The sequence below is a fragment of the Tachysurus fulvidraco genome, chromosome 9, assembly GCF_022655615.1.
Source record: "Tachysurus fulvidraco isolate hzauxx_2018 chromosome 9, HZAU_PFXX_2.0, whole genome shotgun sequence".
Taxonomy (NCBI): domain Eukaryota; kingdom Metazoa; phylum Chordata; class Actinopteri; order Siluriformes; family Bagridae; genus Tachysurus; species Tachysurus fulvidraco.
In genome coordinates, this window is record NC_062526.1 from 9,770,182 (window position 1) to 9,793,418 (window position 23,237).

The following is a 23,237-nucleotide window of genomic DNA, read 5'->3' on the forward strand; positions in this document are numbered from 1 at the left end:
GAACAACGCACCTCATTAGATCAGATGTTAGTGTTAGCATGAGCTGCCAATGCAGGAGGACAAACTAGCTTCTAGCGTTGAACATAGTATTTTTGTGAAGTAAAAAGATAGACGAGGAAATATGATTTCACTTGTAAAATCGCTTTGTTGAACGTCAACGAGTTTTATCCCAAACCCTGGAGTTAAAAAGAAAGAAAGAAAGAAAGAAAGAAAGAAAGAAAGAAAGAAAGAAAGGAGTAGCTCTAAATGTCCAGTACAAAGTGTTATAATATGCTGTGCTAGCTCTTTACTGTATAAGGTAAACAAATGGACTTCGGTTTATGCAGTGAAATAAGTTTAGATATAGATAGATAGATAGATGGATGGATGACCCCACAAAGACCCAGCTTCCCAACATGCTTGTATATGAGAAGAAATTTACTGTGCTGTAATGCAAATGTGACAAATATAGATTTCATCATAATCATCATTTTCTGGTTATAGTGATAAGATTTTTTAACAGGTTTGTACTTACTATGATTTATATTAAACAAGCTGTTTTGCAGATTTGTGCATATGTCCTCTCATAGTTACAAATATAGAAATTCTATAACATATAAAAAATTCTACTCCCAAAACTCACAAATCACAAACCCTAGCTTACCAGTTAACCAGTTACCTAACAACATCATGAATGTGTCCTGTCAGTAAGTTGTTTTTTTAGACAGATTAATAATTAGCCAGTTATGAATAAAGCACATTTCTTTCAATGCACTGCTTATTTCAGAAGTGAACTTGCTAATCATTTAGCTGTAATAGCTATCTAGATTCTTTGTTCTATCTTCGTATTTTCTGCCTTTATTCATTTTTGTTCTCTTGATCAGCCTGATCTGACTGATTCTCCCTCACAGACACAAAATTATATATTAACCCTTGTGTGGTGTTCGGTCCAAATTTACTTATATTTTATAATTTGTCAATATTAATATTATAATATGTCAATAATATTATTATGTCATATATTCATCATTGTTACTATTCATCATCTGCATTTCATAAATCAGTTCAAAATAATAAACTTTAATTGAAACATTGTTCCATTTGGATTTTTTTTTTGTAGATTTTTGCCAACAAGGTCATTATTATAGTATATTTTGTTACACAAATTATAACTTTATCACAAAAACAATTCTGTAATTATGACACTTTAATAATAATTTATTATTATTATTATTGTTGTTGTTGTTGTTGTTGTTATTGTTATTATTAATAACAATAACAACAACAACAACAATAATAATAATAATTTATTTCTGTAGTGCTCTCAAACCCTAATAATGTCCAAGGTCAATTTGACCTCAACAGGGTCCATAGCACAAGGAACATAGCAAAATTAATTCACATTTATTTGATTAGAGATTATTTTGTAATGATAAAATTATTTCATTCATTTTATTTCAGTTCAAATTTGTCATTTTAAGTTTCACTAAGATCTACCTCTACATGGCCTTAATGACTACCTTTAGTGCATGTCTGTACATATTTGTTGGTTAGCGTATTAATTAACACGTAGCTCTCTAAGAAATAATATGAATGTGCACAGACAGCTTAATGGGCAGAGACCCAACTCATGAGCAAAATTAAAATACAGGATAAAAATAAGGGAATGCTCATAACGGTTTAAAGCTGAGAGACTCGATGGACATTGACACAGTAAAACAGGTAAAATAAACACAGCAACAGCAAAAACTAAAACACCAGAAAATAATCTTTTAGAAGACTGTTTAATTTTCATAAATAATAACGTATGCTAAGTGAATAGATATTACTGTATTAATTTAATGCTTGTGGGTAATGGGGCAAATCCCCGGGTAAAGGGGCAAGACATCGAGATGGCATGCTAGTGCTACAGTGTGATGGGAAGATAAATGGATGGATGGATGGATGGAGGGATGGATGATGCAAAACAGGTTACGGTGAAATTACAACTGTTTATTTTTATCTTTCTACATTTGATCACTGGAGGTTCAGTGTAAACTGAAAGTGATCTAGCACCAGCCAGTAAAGTTTGTGTACACAGCTGCATATAGCAAATTCTACAAACAATTGAAATGATGCATATTTCAGTCCTACTCTCATATTTCAGTCCTACTCTCATTCTCATTCGTCTCTGATGCATATTATATTGATTTATTTCCACCCTACATTTTAATTCATACATTAGCTCATATGTTAGTAATTGTTTAATAGTTAATTATTATCATGCATTAACTCCTCATTAGTTCATCATTAGAAGAACTAAAATAACTCCATTTTAAAACATTTTAAAACGTGATACATCCTTTAAGTTATGCAAAATTATTTCTTCTCTTTAACTCAAATCATGACAAGTTTGGATACTGAACTAAACTTTTCTAAAAAAAAAAAAAAAAAATCTATTGTCTTGTCTGCTTGTGAGCTGAAAGAAAGCTTATAAGGAACTTTCCTTTCTAAGTTGAATTATCTTAAAATATTTTGCAGTGTACAGCTAAACTATTCTCTGCACTATGACATGAGAGCCTATTTGGTGCTGATACAAGTTCCTGAAGTGCAGCAGCCTGACATGCATTCAGCTTTCATCCATTATTTATTTCCTCTTATTTATGTGAGTAATTTTATCTCATGACACAAATTGGAGAATGAGTGTATGCAAGTACTACTACAGGCTACTGTACATTTGTAACAGTTAAAATATGAAAGTCATTCTTGTTCTCTTAGAATCTGTACATTCACTCCAGTCCTGTAAGGTGTTAGTTCATCACGAGTCTCCAGGACAGCTTCAGTGCCGATCTTGACACAGAGGTCAGCGTACTGCACAGGGGGGATGAACACTATTTCATATATAATTCCCTTATTTTCTTTTGTTAATGGTGTAAAAGAACGCTATCTAATCTGTCACACAAAAATCTCCTATAGTTGTTCAATTGTTTTGAGATATATTAACATTATTTTCATCCTCATCAAAGCATTCAGAGAGCTCTCGTGATCCTTGGTTGGGTTGGAGTCATCTGGGAAGAGACCGCTCCCATCAGGATAGACATATTTTATCATGGGATAAAGATGATCAGTTTGAAGAATATTGTATCGCTTTTCCGTAACCCTGCCTTCTTCAGGGACCAGTAAACCCAATCACTGCCAGCAGAAATAAATGTCCCGCACCACAACCCCCACACCCCACCCCAACCACCACCACCCCCCATAGCATAACAGAGCTACAGATCTGCCCTTTAATTTTTCACCCATCTGTAGATGTACTGTATACGTCTCTCGCTCCTACCTTAATTTTTTATAGTGTGTCACCACGGTCTATCCTTTTCATTCGGCTCATTTCAGTGGGTTGTATTTTTAGAAGGAACATATCTAGGTTGGGGAATACACAGTCAACTTTCACACATTTTTTTCCCTCCATATCCATGTGATCGCTTCTTGATGTCGTGTCTTTTGTTCGACTCCCCAGCCTTGCAGTACAGATAAAGACTACAAAGAATACTACAGTGTAGCCTTTGCATATTCAATCAAACACACACATTTTGGAATGTCATGCTTTATTTTTAATGACAAGCAGTTCTTACCATTTAGAAACTGAGCAGGATTCGTCTCCGTCCCATCTTTTATTAATCAAACATGATTTAAAATGAGTGTGAAAGAGAGAGAGAGGAGGGACGGGGGGCGGGGGTATAATGCATTTTTAGTCTTATTCTTGAGTAAATTATAATGCAAATGAGGTTTGTCTATGCCAAACTTTGTGTCTAAGTGATGCCTGAAATCATAATGATGCTCTTAATTATGATAAATGAATACTCGAATGAATGAAAATAAGGATAGACTATAAACATTACGTCTCAGTCCTTGCTGTTTCAGCCATGTATACAGTACTTGCTTTTCTTTGCCCTTGTTTTATGAAATGCACAAGTGGCATTTATATGCCATTATGCTATCTGGCCCATTTAAAAGAATCAAACTCTTTCTATCAAATGTCATGTGATTTTTTTTTAGACATAATGTGATTTAAAAGGATCAGAGCAGCTGTGTTGTTTTTTTATGATTATTTTTTGTCACATATATTTAAATGTCTTGTGTGGATGTAAATGTCACCTCGGAGCACTGTTGACATTAGACCCCGTCTGAGTACGTCAGGTGTCCCTCTCGCAGGAAAGGAGGGAATAAAATGGGTTTGGTGGGCAAATATGAAAAATAAAAGAAGATAAAGCTTCAATGTGAGTACTTAGTTTATCCCAAATACTCAAAGAATGTAGTGTCACATAATTGTGAAGAGGCTATATAATGTGTTAATGTGACTAACTTTCATTTACAGCAACAACAAAATTGTAATGGTGAGGGGGATTACTTTACTTTTGTGTACTGGGATTGGTCTAGGCCTTTTTTTCTCTTTGTGCCAGACTCCAGTGAGAAGCGACAGGCCTGAAAAGAGGGGCGGACCGGGTCTGAGAGGACCGCTTTGTGGGTCTGTTGGGTCAGGCGGCCCCCTGTGGAGCTGCTCGTACACCTTTCACTCCATCACCTCACCCAGTTGTTGCTGTGAAGTGTCTATCTAATGACTGGCAGCTCCTTCAAGCGGGGCTCTGCTGAAATGGAGATGGCCTCCTTTCTCATTAGCCTTTCAGACACACTATAATCCCACCATGCTTAATAGTGAGTGATTAAAATGACACATTGAAAGAAAATTCCAAATTTACTTCTAGAAAAATGTGCTTTTATTTAAGACCTGATTCCAATGTAGCATGTGGTATAAAGTGAAAAAATAAATAATAAATAATCAATGTATTATTATTATTATTATTATTATTATTATTATTATTATTATTATTATTATTATTATTATTATTATTGTTCACAGAATAATACAGTCACATAACCTTATTCAGTTACTGTGTAATTTATCAATGTATTAGGTGACATAGATTACCTATGGATTCTTATTTTCTATTATTTTCAAAGCTTTCTGTGTTATAAAGAATAATGATTTGAAAATAAGTGAGTCAGCTGGTGTATTTTACCGTAAGATGGAAATAAACCTTGTTTTGATTTCTGAGTTGTTGGTTTAGTGCATTTGTCTCCTAAGCATTTTGTTTTTTACATTGCATGCACCATCGAAGCAATAGGAGGTAATTCTGCTCAATTAAAAAAAAAAAAAAAAAAAAAAACCACCTATGTAAAACATAGAGAAAATTATTTTGAAGAAAATAAAAATGATGTGAATGGAACACTGGTGGTGAATCTGCATCTGATGCAATCAACTGAGTCCTTCATTGCATTTGTGCACAGGGTGTGATGTTATAATTAAAGGAAAGGGGGAGGAGAGAGAGAGAGAGAGAGAGAGAGAGAGAGAGAGATAGAGAGAGAGAGAGAGAGAGAGAGAGAGAGAGAGAGAGAGAGAGAGAGAGAGAGAGAGAGAGAGAGAGAGAGAGAAAGAGAAAGAGAATTCACATGACCGGGTAATTAAACATCCAGACGAAGCTAGACTGGATATGAAAAATGTTGTCTGTATTTCATTCATGGACAAAAGACGAACCTGATGAAGCAAACGGAGACAGTGAGACATGGACATGGTACAGAAGGCCTTGCACAAAATGCAGACTCAGTACTCTTTATTATTATTATTAGTATTATTAGAATTAGTATTGTTATTATTCTTGATGTTGTTGTTGTTATTGTGGTTATTGTTCTTATCTAAACACACACATCCAAAATGTATGCCAAAATTTTGCCTTCCATCTTTTCAGCTTCCATCAGGCATTTTTTAAAATGATTTTCAAAATGATTTTCATTATTATTATTATTATTATTATTATTATTATTATTATTATTATTATTATTATTATTATTATTATTATTGTTGTATTAAATTATTTATTTATTTGCTTGTTTATTATTATTATTATAGTATTATTATTAGTAGTAGTATTATTATTCATGATCTGTGTGTGGAACACAGAAAATAAAGCAGGATTTGTTAAGAATAAATCTGTGTTGTATGTGTTCATTCAGCACTGATGATTTTTAACAGGAATGTTGGTCAAACAGCAAACAGCTTATGTCTTTTATTTCCTTTATCATTTCTAAGCTTTTGTGAATGTCCTTATAAGCTATGTCTGCAACATATCCAGAAGATAATATATGAAAACAACATGAAATTGCCAGCTGAATATAAAATCAAATTTATCTTCCAAGACTGGATTTATCCTCCAGTCGTTTTGCTCAGTATAATTATTTCATTGAGATTTTATATGTATGTAATATATTATTTATTAAATTCGTTCATTTCCATTACGCCTAGAGTTTCAAAAAGATAATCCTCGGGTTGCTGCACATAGTCTGTGTTAAATTTTGCAATGTTATAACTGATAGAAATTAAAACAGAGGCACACATCCGGTAAATGAAAGCACGCGTTGTGGTGTTAAAGACATTGACCCCTGGGGTTAAGAGTGTTTGACCAGGCGTTTGGTCCTGACCTCAGGGGCGTGTTATCTCCTCACTATACCATGTTCTGGGATCTGATTGGTTTTCCCCAGAGACCACAATGCAACTGACCAATACATGATTTTATGTCCTGGCATGTTTTTACACAGCAGATCCAGAAAAATACTGAATTTCCATTTCATTCAATTCACCAATTAACAGCGGAAGAGTTCATTCAAAACGGGTAGATATTTTTGCTTTGTGGCATCTCTGAAATATTCAAATGACCTTGCTTCTTGGTTTGTTTGTTTGTTTGTTCGATGTTACATTTTGCAAGGACAGGTTAGATTTGTAATAAAACTGACTTTTCTGATAATGTGCTCTCACCCCCACACAGATACACATATATTGAAACCCGGCTAATGCTGCAGCTCTGACTCCTTTCCCACTATATTGAATCGTCCACAATAAATAAAACCTTCAGCCTGAACCACTGACCAGGAATAACAACCCTTAAAAAAAAGTTCTCAGGGAATAATTTCTGTCTGGCCACAGTACAGGGGCAGCTGATTTGGAGCAAGTGCGTTAGCATAACAAAAGACCCAGAGCCTGTGAACTTGGGGAACCTTTTGACCCTGGCACTCTGGTCCTGAATGGCATGGGAGCCTCCCCATAGAGCTCCTCGGCAGTGCCCCTGTTCGTGGCTAAATTGTTAATCAGGGTAATTTAATATACTTTTCAATATGCCTCCATCTCTCATCAGGAGAAGCATTCACAGCCTGTGTCGCCCCTGCCCATACAGACATACGCATACACACACACTCACTCAGGAAAACAGTAGCAGCTCCCTCTTCTCATTCAGACAAGCCAGACAGGCAGCTGCAGTCCACAAGCCTCCACCCAAATCAAGTGTAAGGATGCATTACATAGTGGGAAAGTCTGGGAGTTTGTGCCTTCATATGCTGTCAACATATAATATAAAGAACATCATGATATTTCATCCAGCGCCATTAAACTAGCAAGATTATCAAGGCAAAAAATATAAAAAATAACACCACCTGGTGTTTTGTATGATATTAATTCAGTGAACAAATATGATGCATCATGGTTAATTTTTCCACAGATACATTTTCTCTTTTAATGCAACAACAATATCCGATAGCAGCAGCTTTGGCACAACAAATCAACGGTACAAAAAAACTATGTTTTGTGAAGTGAATGACCTTCACAAATGTAGCGCCTTTCAGTAGCTGTCACTGTATCATACACAATGGTGGGTTGTTTGTGTTTTGTGTGATTCCATCACTGTGGTCTGTTTGCTACATCAAGGTTGTGCTAGTTACTGCCGATAATCTCTTATATCAGATATTAAAGTCCAAGTCTAGTTCAGACGTTGTGTTCAGACGTTGTTTGTGTGTATGTATATGTGTGTGTGTGTGTGTGTGTGTGTGTGTGTGTGTGTGTGTGTGTGTGTGTGTGTGTGTGTGTGTGTGTGTGTGTGTGTGTGTGTGTGTGTGTGTGTGTGTGTGTGTGTGTGTGTGTGTGTGTGTATGTGTGAGTGTGTGTGTGTGTGTGTGTGTGTGTGTGTGTGTGTGTGTGTGTGTGTGTGTGTGTGTGTGTGTGTGTGTGTGTGTGTGTGTGTGTGTGTGTGCAGAGTTGTACAGTGGAGGGCACTGCAGAGGTGCAAGTGGAGACCTCTAGGGTTCATTCCTCTGAGAAGCATAATGTACTACTCTGTTATATGTGTTTTATAAATAAATTAACCATAGATATAAAGAATAGAAATATGTTCACATCCAAATATAACTGCGTAACTCAAGCTCTTTCTTGTAAGACATACCCCAGACGTTTTCAGACACAATCTCAGTCTACTGCATCTATAGCATGTGTACAATTCTTAATTCAATTGTCTCCTTATTTTAAGAAGAAGAGGAAAAAGAAGGAGAAGGTGATGAAGTGCACTTGTAATGGAAGTTGAAGGGAAGCTGTTGAATTCTGTCTAGAAAATCTTCTGTAAAATCTGTAAACACAAATAATCACAAATCTTTCCTAGTAACATAGTTTAGTTACTGGAATGGACCAATTCAGCATGTTTAGAGCTAAAGTTACAGCACCTTGGGCTGCAGAATTAATGAGAAATGTGTGTTTTTCCTGAATATGCACTGACCGCTCTATTATACTGTAGATGTTCACTGTTAGTTTGGTTTTGTTCTTTTTAATTAAGCAGAATGAAACAAATTTTTTTGTGGTAATATACATAACATCCATCCCTTCTGTGCTTCTTATCCTACACTTGTGACTATCCCTGGCATCTCGTGGCACATGGAGAAGGACATCCTACATGGGGAGCCAACCCTTTGCAGGGCACAATCTCAAACACGCTCACAATCTGCGGACAATTTGCAGATGCCATTCAGCCTACAATGCAAGGCCAACATGCTAATAATAATAATAATAATAATAATAATAATAATAATAATAATAATAATAATAATAATAATAATAATAATATGGACACAAGACAGGAGATTACATCAGATGGGACCATCCCATCTGTCAATCCCAGGACAGTTCTAACACACATGTTCACACTCATACCTAGGGAAAATTAAGCATAGCCAGTCCACCTACCTGTATGGAGAATAGTTAACAAACCGATAGATAGACAGACAGATAGATAGATAGATAGATAGATAGATAGATAGATAGATAGATAGATAGATAGATAGATAGATAGATAGATAGATAGATAGATAGATAGATAGATAGATACATAGATACATGGATACATGGATACATAGATACATACATAGATACATAGATACTATTAGATATTAGAAAAATATTATTGTCTTTATATAGAAAATAATGTGACACATAATGGATGATTATGTTGATTTGGTGCAAACATACACACACACACACACACACACACACACACACACACACACACACACACACACACACACACACACACACACACACACACACACACACACACACACACCAAATATTCTCACACTCTTAAAGTTAATTTGCATCAATGTTAGCCATGCTAAGGACCCCATACAATAAAATGGTCTCATCCATAATTCCACAGTCTCTTAACACTGTGGGCCTCTGCTCATCCAGCCAAAATATCTAACTCTACACAAAAGAACAGAACCACCCAGAACCAAATTTGTGATCTTCATGAAGAATACTATAGAAGTAAATAGAAATTTTAACTACTTGTGCTTAGGAAGTATTAGTTCCAGTAAGAACATGCTTTAATGTTTTAAACTGAAAACCAGTTGGCTAGCCCAGCGTTTTCATGACTGAAGTTCAAGTTGAAGACCATGACGGGTTCAGGAGGTGATCACCAGTGCCAGACAAGTCAAGCAGGGATAAAGCCAGAGAACAAATGAATGATGGCTCTCTGGGGACCACTGTTCATGTCTGATCCCAGGGTGCTGAGACTCTGGCTAGACTGAACCACTTTTGTCTTTACTCAGTGACCCCCAAGACTAGTCTGAATAGTATAACTTGACCTCTTCTCGCCTATAGGGATAGAGACGGGAGGATGGGGGGTGAAAGGAAACGAGCCTAGACAGAGTTAGTTTACAAATCAAGAACCATAAACATTTACAAAGATTAGGCAATATGAAAATATAATATGGATGATTAAATATGAAACATTAAAATATAAGGAATGCAGTGTCTGGATTTTTCTATTAATTTCAGCCCTTTAGTCAACACACCAGCTGAGTTTTACCAGTGCCGAGACAGAAGTAGTCTGCTGTCTGGCTTTCTGGACAATGCAGCCAGACTAGTCATATACCAGATGCAGACATTTAAATTCAAGAGGGATTCAAAAAGAATTAGAAAATTACCCTACATATGTTACGAGTGTGCAGCTAGATTAGAACTGGGAAATTGTAAGATGCATTTTACATGTCCTGCTGTGATAATGGTGCTCTATTTGGAAAAACTCAGCCTGTTATACCATTTAAAATAAAATGACTTTTCTCATGGCATTTACCAAAAGTATACAAATATCTTTTTATTAACCCCAAATTGACCCAAAAAAGGTTCTGTTTTTTTTCTTCTTCACATTTTTTATACAGACTTATTGAAAGCAAAAACACTCCCAAGAAGAGATTATATGAACTGACAGTCTGTTTCTCAGCAAGTCGATAGCTTTGTGCTGTATGAAGCAGTAAAATGGTGCTGGGGCTGATTCTAGGCTATGGATTAATTGAAAGACAGAAAGCATTTCACTTGTGTAAACCACTTTGCCCTGAGGCCTGATGGGGAAAAGGGGCTCAGCCTGTGAGATATGACAGCACTAATAGAGGGATGGAGGAGATGCACAGTGGCTTTTTATCTCTTTGCATGAAGGCCACCATGCCAAACTCAATAACTCCATCTTCCCATGGGTCAACATTTTGCCAACTTCACCACTTTCTTCTTTCGGGTATAACAAGCAGTATGAAACCTGAAGCGCTGATAGAATACTGCACAGCAGGTGCATATATGCTGTACACTGGATCTCATTAATGGAAGGCAAGAACGCATGGTACAGTACAACCTTGTGTTATGCAGTGTTAATGTAATAGCAATGTATTTTTTTATTCATTAAGGATTTCTGAAAGTTACTCAACAATATAAGATGTACAGTACTGTAGGATCTATTAATCCTATTTATAGGTTATGTTCTCAATGGTTTCTGGTATAAAACTGAACAAAACCCCAAATATAACAATTACCAGAAAAAAAAAACAGCTTGAAAAACCAAAAGAAATAAGTCCAAGCCTTACCATGAACCTCTCAATCAACAGAACTGATTTCAAAGAAAAGTCATAACAGATAGATCAAATGTACAGAGCAGGCGATGTGGTAGAGATGTCAGGAAGAATGGGAGCAAATATTACAACTGAGAAGATCCAAAGCTTTTTCAGAGGCTAAGAAAAAGGTTAAAAATGTTATGAGGGAGAAGATGAGCTATGGTGCGATATTTATATCAAATTCAGAATAGAAGAGGCAAACCTTTGAACCAAAATTTTTTTGGACATCACCATTTATTTGAACACTGTTGGTTTTATAGTTAATTGTGTGTACATGTTTTGTGTGTCAGTGTTAGAGAGAGAATAGTTTGTATGCTAACTTACTAGTCTATATGTTTGTGTCCTATGCATATTTTAGATCGCTTAATGACATTTTATCCTGGTACGAACATTGAATTTAAAAAAAAAATCAGCCACTGATTTAATGCTATTTAATATCTTAGTGTTAATATCTTAATATGTCCATCAAAGTGCGGTAACCCCAATGAACCAAAAGCCAGTCCTACGAGGCAGAAAAGTTGGTATGTTACAAACCAGTATAAACACAAATACATCAAGACCCCAGTGTGGATTTGCAGCTATAAACACCAATGTTACATATCAGTAAAACATGAAGGGGGAGAGAGAGCGGGATGACTGGCCTTGTGCTTCAGCTTGATGGTTTTCTGCCTCTCTGGAGACTCCCACACTGTGCTGTATCTACACTTCTGAATCAATCACTATCTAGCAAGCTTCAAAGCACAACGAGTCACAGAGGCATAAAACACACACACAAACACACACACACACACACACACACACACACACACACACACACACAAATACATATATACATAGGTTTGCAAATGCTCACATGCATCAAACGAAATCCAAGAATCGTGGGATTGCTCCCATGGCAAGAGTAAAAACAAGTGGCGACTAGAAAAACAGATGGAGCTATACCGGGCTCCTCTTCACGCTGAGGCATGAGCATGAGCAGCGGGTGTCATATCCACCTCTGCCATGATTCCGTGAGCTGTGCCATGAAACACATCACTGTCAGTCTGAAGGAGAGAACAACCTCAGAGGCCATTGCCACCCATCTGTGGAAAATCAGTGCGCTGTGTATATGTATGTGTGTATATACTGTCACTGGGGCCCATCATATTGGCAGATCTGCACTTTGGAGGACATCACCTGGCATGTCTGTGAATCCTGACGAGCAGACAGACACACTGGGAATATGTTACACGATTCTTTCTCTAAAAGCTCCCTTTATTGTAGGCTGCCTTCCACACACACACACACACACACACACACACACACACACACACACACACACACACACACGCACACACACACACACACACACACACACACACACACACACACACACACACACACACACACACACACACACACACACACACAAACACACACACACTCAAATGGTCCCTGCTTCAATGGCATATTCTTTGCTGTTCTAACACATCCTACTGTTTGTCTGTAGCTGAAGTGAAAAAACAGATTCTCTTACAGTACAACAGGGCTTCATTTCTCTTGCATGAAAGTTGGAAAAGTTTGGAATGGAGGTGTTTGGTATCTCAACGTCCACAGGGAGTACAGGTTGCCTTAAAGTCTTTTTTTTCTTCCTCTTTCACTTTTCTGCCCTCTTTCCCAATAAGAATAAGATAACACAAAGACCTGCTATCTGGAGATAAAAGTGAAATACTGCACTGTGCTTTCTTTTTTCCTGAAAAAAGAAAGAAAGAAAAAACCTGAACTGACTCTTGCAGTAGGTAATGGAGTTTAAAAGTTAAATACCTCTCCCAATCCTTCCAAGGTCACTTACTTTGGCCTTAAAAGCTTTTTCTTAGCTTTATTTCTTTTTTGTGCAAATTCAAGTGTCACATGAGAAAAAAAAATGATTGGGTCTCTTTGTTTCTTGTTTATTTCAGATCAGTCCTAAGTGACTCTGTTACATGGCTACTCTGCCATTTTGTGGTTTCACATGCTTTTGTCCCAATCCAATTGTTCTGGATCTAACCCAGCACTGGTTCTGGGAAGATCTGTGATTCATAACGAATATGGCACATCAATCATCAGAGATTGACGATAGAAATCCCTCAGTCTGGCTGCTTAATGTGATTAAGGTACTGCCAGTCATTTTGAAGTTGTTCCTTATTTTCATTTACAGGATTGCAGTAAGATTTATCTGTAGCAACTGGAATGCACAGGTATTATTTTCCATTAAAAGTCAAGTACATTTAGTGCCATGCTGTTTTTTCTTTTTTTTTTTTTTTCTTTTTTTTTTTTTTTAACTCTACAGAAAGCAAGGCACACAGAAGCCCACACACTCACACACACTTATCCCAGTCGCTCATGGTTCATTATCATGCCGCTTACATCTCTTTGTCCCTTTTAGTCACGAGAATGAAGCTGTTCAGTGTTCCAGATTCAGGCAACACCTGGCCAGAGCCCGGTCACATGACTCTGAGGTCAGACCTACAGTTCCACACACACAATGGCTGGCTTTGTGCTCAGGTGTACACCAAGGCTCCCATGTGATACACACTGTGTGACACAGAAGGAAAGGGTAGAATGTCTGATCTGGTCTCATCCTACACCAAGACACACGGCTCTGAGCGTCTGAACCTATTCCTGATGCAATTCTGTGCAAATGGCACACTTACATTACTCCTGAATTGTGAATGTTGGACTTTCTCCTTGGCTTAACTTATTCTCATTATGATTTGTCAAAAGTGTCATTTTGGGGAGGGAACAAAAAGTGCAGCTAGACAATAAAATTCCATCATGGACTGAAATCCTATTGCCATATGTGATATGTCCATGTCAATCAAATCTCAGCAGCACACTGTGGGTGTCAGAAGAAGCCTGGGACATGTTTTATTTCTTTATGTAAATTCTATTTATAAAATCATTATTTCTTATTTCTTACTGCATAGGCTAGAAGGTATGTCATATTCTATATATATACACAGTAATTATCATGACACCACTAACAGGTTAGTCAATCAAAGATGACTGCAATGTTATGGAACAGCATGACTAAAAGAGGGGCAGCAATATGTAACATGGGAATGTATGAACAAATACGGATATAGACCCTTTTAGCTGTGAATTATACAATGAATTATTTTTTTATAGATTATTACATAGCTACTAAATTCTAAGAATGTAACAATACACTATGAACAGTGCTCTCTCTGTGAAATAATGATTGAGCCACGTATACCGTTTCCGTCAACCAAAGACTGATCATTTTAATATCCACCACATTATAAATTCCATCATCTACAAATCAGAAAAACAAATCACACTCTGCAAATGTCCTTCTAGAAAAAGAAACAATTTATTGTATAAATAAACTTTATAGTGCAAACATATTCAAGTAATTTTTGATCCAAAATATTTGTACAAGGAGTAGCAGTAAAATCATACATTGCATAGTGATTTCGCATGTATACAACATTCAAGTCATGTATCTTGTGTCAAGCCAGATGCCATTATGGATTAATTCCAGTTCCGCTGCTATGGAATATGGTTTGCACTCAGTAAACGAGTACACATAATCCAGAAAACTCTCCATGAAGACAATCCATCCATCAAGACAAAGCTGAAGAAGTGTCCCTCGGATCCGGGAGAAATCTGTACATGGATTGAAGTCTTCATTTAGTGATGATCCTCACCTGAGGATGAGAAAAGGGAATATCAGTTACAAATAAATCATATGCACATCAGTAAGTCTTTCTTCAAGGCTTCCTTACATGCTAAGGTTTATTAGCTACTTACAAATGTTCCTGGGTTTTTAACCCTTTCTAAAGTTTTCCCCAAAGAGACAAAAAATAAAAATGGATTAAAATCTTTAAAATACAAGATTATTTTTCTGAGCTCAACATAGCATACATGATTCTTACATAGAACTCTAGCTTTCAGACTGCTAGCTGAAATGTTGTGTAAGTTCATGAATATGGAAGGAGAGAGTTAGCACTTTCCTCTAAATGTGTTATGCTGCATTGTGATAGTCATGCAGCGCTCTGACCAGCAGTTCAAAAAGAGACAGTTGGCTGGCTTTACATTTCTCAGAGGAAGTTTTTTCATAGATGGGATTAGTTGACCTTTGGATAGGAGCTGGCAAATTGCCACACATCCAGGTCTTAAATTTATTTACCAGTCTGTTTAAGATGGAGCATACATGCATTAAAAAGGAACTAAATCTAATAATTAGATAATTTTCTTTAAATGCTAACTGTCAGATGGTGTTTACTGTATAATGACTCAAGTCTCAAGTCTTGATTGATAAGTCTAAGTCAACTTTAAGTTTCAGGACCTAAACATGTCACAAAGTTCTCTTTGAGTCCATAATAATAATTAGGCTAGTACATTCACACCAATCCAGGAGGATTTTCACAAGGTTTAGATGTTTAGAGTATTTTAACTAAGAGTATTCATCTATTTTATTTCAATTTGGCTTTGCTTTGGGATTTGCTTTGTCCAACTTCAAATAACTGAATGAAATGCTGTTGCATCTGATACTGTTGAACCATTTGTTGTTGCAAAAAGCACAGTCTTTGTAGGTAAATGAAACTGTTTAAAGAATTCAATTCAATTCAATTCAATTTTATTTGTATAGCGTTTTTCACAATTGACAGTGTCTCAAATCGGCTTTACAGAACATAAACATAGAACAAAAGTTAATATAAAGAAGAATATAAAGATTAATAGAATACAAAATTCAACATTAATATTAGATATATTAATATGAATATATTAATAGATATAAAGAACACAGCTACCACAAAGTGCCTATGCAGTCAGAGAATGAGATGTCTTTCAACACTTTCAGTATCTTGTGCAAGTTCATTGGCTATCTGATTGGTAGAATATTCACCTTGGAAATGATGACTGAAGCTGATTTGTTAAAAATTCATTGTTTGCTTTAAAAAAGAAAAACAAAGATTCACCGCACATGTTAAAATGTTCAATTTTTTAAATACTTTTTTGAAAATGACTCTAGTCTTTCAGCATCAAAGGGCTTGACTTAAATCAGGGTTTGAATATGAAATCAGAAGATTTGTGGGTTTTAGACAAAGTCAAATCATGTGACTCGAGTTCTCAACACTGCTTCCTGCTACATTATAGTTAGCTATAGTACTCAGAAGTAGTATGAAGTTGATCAAAAAGCCCAAGTGACGATTAGCGAGAACACGAGTGATTAGTGAATTTCATCAATGTACTAATAAGTGAAGCTATAAGCACCAAGAACATCGCATTTATAGTTTAAAACTTCAGTAACTTTACCTACAAGCTGCCTTGTTTCTATAACCTTTTGAATGAAACCTGCTGATCTACATCTTTTTTCTGCAACCCTCGATTCTACTTGCTAACTCTGTCTATAATAGTACATTCTGTAAGCCAAGGGCCATACATATCAAATATCTCAAGGATCATACAGTATTTCTAAGGTCTAATAGCATTCATTAAAAAAGGCTTGGGAACTTGGGAACCCAAGAGACTTTTTATATAACACTGTTAAAGATCTTTTGACCATTTTTGTTTACTGTCACCACTAATTCAACACATTGTGGCAAAAATAATATACTGTACAGTTACCGTAATCTAATGAAACATTTCCAGGTGCCATTCAATCACATAATACTGTATATCAAGCCTTTGACTTATGCAAAAAAAAATTTCTTCCATTCAACAACCCACAGGTGGAATGCATGTATACATAAATCATGAATGCTAGAACTTAATCATAAGAGATGCATTCAGAAACTTCACTGCTTTGAGGAATGAAAAAGATCTCAAAGGTCTTAAGATGCCATGTATTCACTGTCAACAAAGAGGGGAACAATAATGGCTGACAGGTGTCCTCCCCATTTCAGGTTGCACTTTTGTTCCACTGCGCCCTGAGTCTTCTCACATGGATTTTCTTACCGTCCCTATAACCTGATAAGACGTTTCCTTTTTTATGTGAGCAACACTGGTCTGGGAGTGTCTTACGTTTTAGCCCTCTGTTAATTTTGGTCGTTCTGTTTTCACATAACCGAGAAAGAGAATTGATAGGATTTCACTCCCACCTCCTTCAACAGTCCTCTACAAGAGTATTACTGTATTAGGTTTCCACATAACTACATTGCACTAAGGAAAATATGCGAGATCAGCAGAGATGTCTGTGGGAACCTAGAGAGACGCACATGGCATTAGCAAGAGGCTAGCAGTGTTTTTGTTTTCTGAAATAGTTCAGTATAAACAGACCATTTATCATTTGTGGCCCTGTATTCTGATCTACATAATAACATTCACAAATATCCACACAAAACTTCGGAAATTCGGTTACCTTCAATGCTGCTGCCACAAAAGTCACAGAAAGTCCTTAATACTACAAAGAAGTAGATTTCTCGCTAAAACTTCTATAATAAACAACAAAATAAGTTCTAAACTCAAGTGCTTTGAGATTTAGCTCCAAGTTTTAAGAGATAACACAAGCATCTCTTTATAACAAATTTACAAAAAGTTTTTATAAAGCTTTAAGGTGCAGAACTGGACGGTTAGTCAGGAATTCCAGACTTTTTAAGGTTTACTCTGACAGTTCAGTGATTTTTAGTTATTGAGACATAAAATATCAGCTCTCAATAAAAAATAAACAGAATAATTTTTTTTAAATCTTCTACTACTAATTCTAATATCATTAATAATTACTGTATATAAATACAGTACAGACCAAAGGTTTGGACACACCTTCTCATCCAAAGAGTTTTCTTTATTTTCATGACTATGAAAATTGTAGATTCACACTGAAGGCATCAAAACTATGAATTAACACATGTGGAATTATTTACGTACAGTATACAATCATAGAATTCGAAGGTCTTTGACAAAATGTCTCATTTCTAACATTTCTAACTCTAATCCTGACTCTATTTTTATAAAACACTATAAAGGTTCATGTGAAGTTACTGTTTGAACCTCCATTTATATTTTTATTTCAAAATTTATATGTCCTGTAATAATCCTACACAGAGAAAAAACATTCTACACTGTTAAAATTGCATACTCAAAGTACATTCTTTTGAATCTGACCTGTTTCCTTAAATGTAGCGTGTTTTCGGTTTACACCTTTGCCTCTTAACAAGGTTCTAAATCATAGCTGCTTTAACATTTAAACAGATTTTGCAGAAGCAATTTTTCATGCACCCAACTATGACAGTGATTACACAATAACAAAAAGTACTCCAGTCTGATAGGATGCTTTAAAATCGCCAGCTACAGACTGTACAGTTACTTTGGAGATACAGAGGATGGAGAAGAGAACATACTCTAACTCAGTCTGATCAAAACTCAGCATCATTGGGTGTTTCATCATCGTCTCGCTGAGTGCTGACTCAGCACAAAGCGCTTTAACAAATTTAAGTGTGACCTGTGTCCACATACTGTCCATCACCTTAAAGTAATCCACACACAAAACCAAACTCCCTGATTAGCCGTTGTTTGACGGCACACCTCCTGTCCTCAGTGATCAAACGTCAAACTTCTTCTCAGTGCTGAGTGCTTCCATTAAACTAAGTAGTGCTCCACATTTAGCTTGCGTGGCAGTTTCTTCACATATCTGCTAATAAATAGTCCACTTCAGCACAATGTATGGTGTGCTCTAGGCATGTAATCATATGCATTATTCTCTAAACTAACATGTTAATTTGAACTGTATGATATAAATTATCAAGTGTACCCATTATCAGTTCTGATGCAATCTGTTTAGATTAGGAATTCATGTTAGTAATTGTGCACTACTGTAGGTTCAGGAAGTAAACGTTTCAGGAATGAGTAGTAGTTATTTGTTAAGTAGGTACTGTATAATACTACAATTAGCAATATTTATGCACATAATCAAGCAAGGTCACAGAAATTTTTGGCAAAAACTGTGAGTGACTGCAATTGATATTCGTATAATATAACAGTAGGAAGTATCCACAAGTCAGCGTAGATACGATAAGAATGTTTAGCACTAGCAGCACAGCTCCTATTCTTAAATTTCTTATACGCTTTTTAGCACTTCAAGACTGTGGAGACTAATTATTTCTCTAATGGCTCTCTGGTAACCCAAAGTGTGACCCTTTACTTCATTTAACATGAATGAAAAAATACCTCATACTAACCTTTACTCTCGGCACAGTGCGCAATCCATCTCTTCTGTGACCCCATCTCCCATCTCTTCTCACCTGGAATAAGAATAAACAGTACCATGTCAGATGAAAGAACTGCAGATGGCTCTATATTGCCAGTTGAATCAGATCAAAACTTCTAATCTTGACCTACTTTTCCTCCCACATATATCCCTTTTGCCAGAGTAGATAAAGCCATGCTCTCACCACACATCTAACAGTATATAAGCAAAGTGCAGAATGGCATGCATTCTGCGTCTCCCCCCCCACAGCCGAGGTACACTGAAACAATTTCAGCTATTATAAATCATTTAATGCACAGTCCATTCCCGTTTTAAGGGGGTACATTAGCCTTTACACTTAACTCTGGTCAAAAATATCGTTTGCTTGTCATTGTACGTGTGGGTCATGACCTGTGACCTGATGGCTGATCATCTCCAGAGTAAATGCTTTTGTATGGAAGTGGCTGTTAATGATCCCACATGCCATCAACAAGAGATTTGGAGCTCCATTTTCCTGCAGTGTAATTTAGTGATATAACGCTGGGATATTGCAGTTTTTTTCCTATTATTACCCAGTTGCTATTTTTGTGGTCAGAAATAAACACTAAAGTGGCTGCAACAGCGCAACAGGGGTTGTAACGTTCAAAATCTATCATCACTGTGATATTTTTAAATCCACTGGGACCAAATTCTAGTGTATATATTACTGCCTATGGAGACCCTGATGCCAAAATGCTATTTTCCTGAACTACTTTGTTGATGTACACTGTTAATGTCAAGCCATTTCAATTTCAAGAGGCTTCTTATCCAAATACTAAAGACAACTAAGTGACTCGTTAATTATGTATATCAAATAAGTGCAAACAGTTCCGCAGTGGCTACCAAATGTGATTCAGACAGTCGATGCACAATTACATGCAAAACCATCATTTAATTAATGCAATCGATTGAACATCTAACAAAACGAATTGCTACCGAGATCAGAAATTGACTGATATAGATGTACTAGAGGAACAAGAGGATCGCACATGTAAGTAAATGCCTGGAAAAGCACCCAAGAAAACAGACAACACATTTTTTGCAATTTCTGTGAGCCAGCTGGTTATTTCTACCCCTATAATATTGCAGTAAAAACTACAAGTTGAATCTAATAGTATATTATTATCAAGATATAACTGAACTGAGCTGCATTCAGTTTTGAGGTAAAGGGAACAAAGGAAAAAAGTAAAGGAATGGCATTGTTGGCATAGTTTGGATAACCTACCACACATCGTGGTAATGCATTCATTCTAATGACATGACTGCTACAATATATACAACAGAATGATTTTATAATTCAGTTTAATTACTTTGCATTTGTGGCATGATCAAATACAACATGCTAGCCATTTTTTTGTGTTTGTGTTTAACAATAACTCTGTATTTAATCTTTGAAAATCTTAAGTTAGCTTATTCATGACAACCAATTACAAAGCTGTAATAATTACATGTAAGCATTCATTGTTGATATTACACACCATATGTGAAATAGATCATGAGAAAAGAAAAGAAAGAAAAAAACATCTCCTTTGGGAAAAATAGACTCTTATTGTTTATAATACAGATTTTCAGTCTGAATATGATAAGGACATGGGACAATGGAGAGACAGCAGATATTCATGCAACCCCCCCTTAAATCTTTCTCTCTATCTCTCTTTCTTTCCCAGCTCTGCCCTGGGCACCAATAGCTTGGTATCGCCTTGGCAGGCTGGATCGTTACCATGGAGATCTGGATAAACTCGCCACCCTACGAGATGGGTTAGGCCATGCATTTGGGCACACACACATGTAGTCACACACACACACACACACACACACACACACACACACACACACACACACACACACACACACACACACACACACACACACATGTAGTCACACATCTCTGGCTTGTGCCAGAGGCTCCAATCTTTTATATGTGTGTAAATTAACTCATGGTTATCTAAAGAAGGAGAAAATGGCCCTTTCTCCTAATAGATTACTCACAATAGAACCAAGGCTGTGGGGTTACCTATAAACCTATAAACCTAACTTAAAGGATAATTTTGAACATTTTGAACACAGAAGCCTTTTTTTTTGTCTTTTTGTCTTTTTTTTTTATGAGCCCTGTGATTAAAAATAATTTAACAGTGACACTATTCTTAACAAAAACAGCAGTTGCAGTTACAGTACACCATGTAGGCCACACACACACACACACACACACACACACACACACACACACACACACACACACACACACACACACACACACACACACACACACACACACACACACATAATCTAGAGGCAGTAACTAATGCACTGATATTTGTGTTACCATCATTCAACACTTTCACAAAAATTATTAAAAATGTGTATGAGCTGCTTACAGTAAGATACAGTAAGATTTACGACACAGCACTCAGTAGTTAAAACTTCATGCTCACATTCATCACCATTCATGTACCTTCAGCACAGAGAAAAGACAAAACATAAAGGGTTAATATTCAAGCATGCATCTATTCCGCTTTTTCCTCTCTTTTATACAGTATATCCAAGATGGAAGCACCGTTCTCGGACGCATATGCTTAAAATAATCCTCCATGATTGGAGGGTTGAAGTGTCAATTATTCTTATGCAAATGTGCCCAGTTTCTCACGTTTCCAAAGAGAAAGACCACAGATGGCTACACAGAAATCTCTGCACGAGCCTACCAGACAAAAAGAGCTTGCATAATGTGATGCCGCTATTTGCATGTCTGTCGTCCGCCGCAATGAAAACTCAAGCACAGTGGAGTGGGTTAATGCAATCGTAAGTGCCTTGGAAAGAGACAATATGGATACACCTATTAAAAGGATGACTATTTTACATACATTGATGCTAAAATAGCACGTTAGCAAGATACAGCACTTTCTTGACATTGGATTATAAAACTGTGTTTTAAAAGATGAGATTTTTGTTATACAATAAGCATGAATAAGCATGTAATTGATTGTAAGGAAATCTGAACCTATAGCATTTCCATAACCCTTCAAATACGTCCTACATTGAATATGTGACATATTTTCTCATGCATTCGATGACATGCAGACTACTCAGACCTAATTGCAAATCTGAAGTGTTCATGTTAATAGAAACGAACCTCCTGCACCTGCCAATCAAACAATTTCATCTTGGGAAAGCAAACACAGGTTTGGCAAAATGAGTGCAAAGAAAGACAGGATTTGAAAAGGGAAAGGAAGACAAACGCTAGAAGAGAAAGGCAGGGCACGAGTGAAAGAACATGAAGCTGCTCTGCCAGTGTGACCCGAACAAGCCGCTAAAATGTGATTCCTGACAGTTCGCTCACACACGGGCTAAGAGACAGCAGCCTCTTTGCTTTCACACTAAAAACCATGATTTTGTCTCAGACAAGTCTGCCACCTCACACACCTGCTGTGGAACTTCGAAACTAGAAAGACAAATATGTGGATAAGCTCCAGTAGGCTAGCATGGAAATGGTGGACTGCTTTCAGACACCGAAAGAAAGAGGCTGTTTGCGAGTCAATGAAATTAGCTAAATGTTTGCTGTTCAAATTAATGTCTGAACATTCTGCTTCAACCAAGCAGGACACGTTTCATTCGATTTCAAATTAGATGGAAGAAGCGCTACTGATTAATCCCTGGTCCTCATACTAAGCTAAGCATGTACAACTTCTATCTTTTATCATGCAGGAAAGAATAGCATGGATAAGTACCACAAAATGTATTCCTAGCATGAAATGTTTAACCCACAAGA

At 36.5% G+C, this 23,237-nt stretch overlaps 1 long non-coding RNA gene across 1 annotated transcript in view; it reads right to left on the reverse strand.

The window, feature by feature from the left end:
- Window positions 1-14,508: 14,508 nt before the first annotated feature.
- The window catches only part of LOC113637761, a 36,802-nt gene continuing 28,073 nt past the window's right edge, over window positions 14,509-23,237 (reverse strand). The window contains exons 3-4 of the long non-coding RNA XR_003439434.2: window positions 19,428-19,490; window positions 14,509-14,954 (exon numbers count right to left, since the gene is read on the reverse strand). This is a non-coding gene — a long non-coding RNA (uncharacterized LOC113637761). The remainder of the gene's footprint in view (window positions 14,955-19,427; window positions 19,491-23,237) is intronic.